Source organism: Phragmites australis, chromosome 5 (assembly GCF_958298935.1).
Source record: "Phragmites australis chromosome 5, lpPhrAust1.1, whole genome shotgun sequence".
Classification (NCBI taxonomy): Eukaryota; Viridiplantae; Streptophyta; class Magnoliopsida; order Poales; family Poaceae; genus Phragmites; species Phragmites australis.
The window spans coordinates 26,342,451-26,348,273 of record NC_084925.1 but is presented as its reverse complement, the minus strand read 5'-3'; the positions used below and the strand labels follow the sequence as shown (position 1 = coordinate 26,348,273).

Sequence of the window (5,823 nt, the reverse complement as noted above, 5' to 3'; positions counted from 1 at the left end):
ACTGGATGTGGATGCATTGACATGGGACATCACCCAGAAAGTTTACTCAAGCATCATGGGGCAGCTTGCAGCAAAGGGAATAGAGATTTCCATGCCACAGGATTTTAGCCCTAAAGCTGCAGGGAAGAGTAGCTGCGCCTCCAGGGAGGTCGAGCAACAAGTAGCTGCTACCGAGACTGAGCCGGATACAATCGACTTGCTAGAAGGGCCCATGTCCTGCAGCCTTGTAATCAGCCTTGGCGGATATCACATCGAGGTTGCAAGGTGCCAGGTGCTTCCAGGTGTCCATATCTTACATATGGTCCCGATATGTGCAGGTTATGCCGTGGTTACGGTGTATATGGTACATAGCAATGCCACTCCAACACGTGATCAGTGGAAGAGAGGCGACATCGTGGTCTCCAGTGCATCCCAGTCTGGATGATCTCCAAGTGCACCGCCGCCGCGCCGGTCACCTCCTGAGAAGGCAGTTTCACCGCCTTCTCCTCCTCCAGAGAAGCCGGCTTCACCACATTCTCCTCCTCATCCGACAATCTTGCTTCCAGACCCAATACCGTCTCCCCCAGAGATCCCAAAAAAGAAGAAGGAAAAGGAGGTCGAGAAGAAAGACTCTAAGAAGCCCCTGCCGGAGATGTCGAAAGCCATTGTATCGGCGAAGTCGAAGTCCATTGTACCGGTGAAGAAGTCCACGGATATTACACCAGTGTGGACTCAGGCCAACATGAAATTCAAATATGGGAAGCCCTTTATGACGGTAAATGAGCTAGCAAGGGCGGGAAAAGCATGTATCGACCTGCATAATTACTACGTATAAGCTTGTAGAGACAGCAATGATCAATCCATAGTCGTACAATACATACGACTACACTTCTTAAGTGATCAAGACGGCTACTTCATTGTGGGTTTCAATGACTTATATGACCTCTTCAACCTTGATGGCCTGGATGTATCGTTATTACGGGTCTTCACATTGTAAGTCCATTGATACTGGATATTCATTAATTAATATCATTAAGACTTGAATTTAACTGTGTCCTTATCTGTAGACACTTGATGAAAGAAACAAGGAAGAACAAGGATCCCATCGCATTTCTTGACCCTAAGGTCATTACAATATCGGTCATCCAACTTCACCCCGACCACGCTGCGAATCATGTGGCCAAAGTAATGCAACAATACTCAAAAGTGAAGTACCTGATGGGCGCCCACAACACCGGTGGCCATTGGATCTTAATTAACATTTGCCTCGAGTGGGACTTGGTGTTCTACGTCGACTCGTCAAGACCAACATCTGCAAAAGACAAACTTAGATCGCGTGATTACAGCATTGTAAAATAACTCCTTGACATGTAAGTTCTGTCTGTCTTAGTTCACATATTAAACTTTTGTAACATTCAAAAGTTCCATAATCGATCCCTCTTTATGCAGGACTTTTGACAAGTACCTTCGAGCTCAACCTGACTACGACGTGAAAGCCGGTCGTAGGCTGACACACAAGACCGGGTATGCGATAAGTGCTACCAAATAAATTACCAAATATTCTTTATTGCTGTTTTTTTTTCTCTTTTCATCTAACAGTAAAGTTTCTTTTCAACAGTACCACCAATAACCACCGGGCAACACCTATGGATTCTATGTTATGTGGAACATGCTCCTCACGCTCTGAGCAAAGAATATCAAATCCCCCAATGTAAGTTCAATATAAGATTATTCGTAACTAATTTCGGTAAGTAGTTTAATTCCATGATAACATGACATTGGTTACGCATTAAATTATGCAGCAATACAAGTGTATGTTTCTCGACGTTGGTGCACTCCCGGATATTCGATGACGAATCGCTGAGTTCATAGTGGCTGACGTTATCAGCCCACAGGGCGAGTTCCACTGTAGAAGCCTTAAGTTGTGAAATCTTAAGTAATTATGAGTTGATCGGAACTTTGTAACATTTGTGATTCTATAATAAATATATTTGAACTTTGTAATATTTGTAATTCTGTGATGAAGCGAGTACTCCTACAAGTGTGTTTGTCGATATGTATTTGGATGCGTTGCTATTGTTTACAGGGAGAAGACGGCTGCCAAATCCTGGCTACGTTCCAGGATGCAGCTAGGAAACAGCTCATTCCTACAAGAAACAGAAACATAAGTAATGGGTAAAATGTCTACCCGTTACTTATGTTCTTTATAAGTGACAGGTAACTAAATTACCCGTCACTTATGTCCTTCTCCCAATACATGGGTGAATGCCATAAGTGACGGGTAACATAGCTACCCGTCACTTATAAAGAACATAAGTGACGGGTGTAGGAGTCACCCGACACCTATAAATTTGATAGGAATCCATAAATGACGGGTAACTTATAAATATAAGTGACGGGTGAAAAGCTCATCCATCACCTATAAACGGTCATAGGTGACGGGTAACAGTTATTACCTATCACCTTTGTGCATTATTGGTGATGGGTCCGTACTTGTCACCAATGACTAGTCATCAGTGACACGTTCCATTAATATTATCACCCGTCACCCATATCCATTTTTCATATAATGTGAGTATTTTATAAAATACGAATTGATCATTATAGTTTACTTCTTACTCTACAGTTCTGCATAGAGTTTCAGCTTTATTTTAGCTGATTGGATTAGTTTGTAGTCTGCGTCTTTGATTGAATGCATCATGACAGGATATTTTGCATAAAGTTGGTACTGAATACTATGCAAATTGTGATTTATGCAGAACTCAAAAATAAAATAAAAATTACTTTAGATCTTGTTTAATAATTTTGGTTAAAAAAGTTATATATAATATAATATATATACCTAAATTTAAAATCCTATGCTCGCCACTCTCTGCCCCCCTCACCCTACTGTATTTCCAAGAAACCAACACTTAACAAGTTACAAGTCACAACTGCACATGCATAATAAAATACAAGTTACATACTGCATGATTAACAAACCTAAAAGTTACACGTAGGAGTGTCACAAATTGTAGCACAGAGTTGTTGCGCAACATGTCTATATATATACACATCACTCGCCCTGCTCCCCAGGCACTTGCTACTAACTGACCTTGTGGTAACTTCCGACGACGAGTGACAAGTGAGCCAGCGACAGAATACTAGTAATCATGAATAGCGGCGCATCATCTCCTCCTCCTGCTCGCCGTGCTGCTCCCGACGGCGGCCACGGCCGACCCCGACCCCGACCCCGACCCCGTGCAGGACTACTGCGTGCCGGACGCCGGGCGCGGCCGGCGACTTCGCCTTCTCGGGCGTGCGCGCCGCGGGCAATTTCTCTGCGGACACGGGCTTCGCGGGCGTGTCCGTGACCCCGGCGCAGTTCCCGGCGCTGCACACCCTCGGCATGTCCTTCGCCGGCGCTGACCTCCGCGGCCGGCGGCGTCAACACGCCGCACTACCACCCACGCGCCACCGAGACGGCGCTCGTCCTCGCTGGCCGCGTCTACGCCGGCTTCGTAGACTCCGGGGGCCGCATGTTCGCCAAGGTGCTCGAGAAAGGCACTTCCAGATGAACGTCGGCGACGCGCCCGCCACGGTCTACGGAAGCTTCAACAGCGAGAACCCAGGCATCGTGCGCATCCCAGCGACCGTGTTCGGGTCCGGGATCAAGGACGGCGTCCTCGAGAGGGCCTTCGAGCTCATCCCCGCGGAACTCCAGCGGCTCGAGAAGAGGTTCGGGCCACCAATGACCAAGACGGCGGAGATGGAGGACTAGTTACTAGTAGTTGATTGATCGGCCATGGCGACCGTGGGTTCATGTGCATGATTGATTACTAGTTTGCGGATAGACCTTGTGAATTGGAGTATATTTCTTTTGATTTCTTAATGTTCTAGTAGGAATTATTTGGCGGTAGCTGTCAGGGCATGAACAACATACTTATGATCAGGTGTTTAAGAAAAGAGAACGTTAAACACCTACGTAAAAATTGTAATTTGCAATACAGATAAAAACTACATGTGTTTAAATATACTTAACTATTTGGTTAATACTAATATAAACAGTGGTATTTAGGTAAACATCTTGTCCTCCATCTGAGCTCATGTCTTACTATAGTTGAGAAAATAACGAGTTTTTTTTATAAGCACATCTTCTAAGAACCCATTGTATATACTCTTAATGATTAATTGTAATTAGACATGGAATGATTAGAGCATTTTGCGATGTAATGTTGTTGGTAGATACAGATGGGGCCATGGGCGGTTAGGCGACACACTCAACTATTCAAGTGCCTATGAGATATTTATCTAATATTGGTTAAGAAAAGTCGAATTTAATTGGTTGTGGATCGATCATGTGGTTTGTTTGCGCATGGGAAGTTTCAGATATTGGTCTAAAGTATTCAGTTCGATATATCTGAGTTTATGGCGTTTTCGCAAATTTAAAAGCGCATTGCTTAATTTTCCATGTTTCACTTGCAACTCGTTGACCGCTCAAAGAAAAGAAAACCTTGCACTCTTGAAAAACAAGTGAGACAAATCTAAACTTAGAAATAATTTATTTGAGTGTCAAATACCTCAGAGTAATTTTACAGATTTCTCTCAAACACTTTAAGCTTATTTGCTAAGTTATAGTACTCACTTATTTTATTTTCGAAAAAGTATTCATTTAATTACTGTGCCAATTTAAACTGCAAAAATAATCCTTTTAGAGGAAAATATAACACAATTTTTCAGAGAAAATGCAAAACCAATTGAATGAGGTCCATTGTTCCTAGGCCGAAGTATCTTTTCCAGCCTGATTCCGCTAAACCTCCAAGGGTCCGACCTAATAATCATTGGCCCAGCTGGCCACCAGCTCGGGCCGCCACAAAATTGACGGAGTGGGCCACTGGGCCCACAACTCCCTTACCTCTCCTTAATGAATTTTGTTCTACTACATATCTAGAAAATGACATGTATCAATGAATAAAGAATATATATTTAATCAATGGATTATGATAATCCATATGAAGAGATCCTAGAAGGACTCTAGTTCCTGAAGAAAGAAAAATGTAACAGATAGAAATTAAATCGCATCCTAATTATTATGAATTCTAAGGTAGAATATATTCTTGAAGGAATATAAAAGTCTTAAGAAGAGCATCTCATAGAAGACATAATATATCTCATATAGAAGAGACAATCATATCCTAAAGAATGAGTATAGGCCTAGATAACTAGTTGTAAAGAGGCCCTTGCATCGCTCGCTAGGGCGACTTGGGGGCGACACAACCTCACCGCCCATGCCCCGGTAGCAAGATTGGCATGGCTGCTACCGCCACCATTGTCATCAGGGGGTGGTAGCAGTGGCCAATGGCGGAGCCAAGCGGCATCCCTCCCTCCCTTTTCTCTCCCTTCCTCCCTCCCTTCTTTCTCTTCTAGGATCTGGTGGTGGAGGCCGTGCGATGGCTAGATCCTCTTTGGCTCAACGTCCTTTCAAGGTGGGCATCCGGATCTAATCGCAACCGACATAATCCACATGATGAAGTGCTAGATCTACATGTCACCGCAACATCCTTTGAGGTGGCAACTTGATCTACATGACTCCATCGGGATCCAAGCGATGGCGCACATGGTCGGCCGAATATATTCTTTGTCGATGTGATTCGTGCGATAACATGTGTGAGCGGCTAGTTCTTCCCACTGTCACCAGGATTAACACGTGGGTGCCCGAATCTACTCGCCACCGTCGGGATCTACACGACGTCACACCTGGGCGGCCAGCACACCATCGAGTTCCCTCAGCCTGGATGATTGGCTCCGCGCCTCGCCACCGGAGATTGTAATGCAACTGGTGGTGCCCTCGAGGCAGATGATTAT

General features: G+C 44.3%; 1 pseudogene; it reads left to right on the top strand.

The window, feature by feature from the left end:
- Nucleotides 1–211: 211 nt before the first annotated feature.
- LOC133917897 (germin-like protein 2-4) lies at nucleotides 212–3,739 on the top strand (annotated as a pseudogene).
- Nucleotides 3,740–5,823: the final 2,084 nt, after the last annotated feature.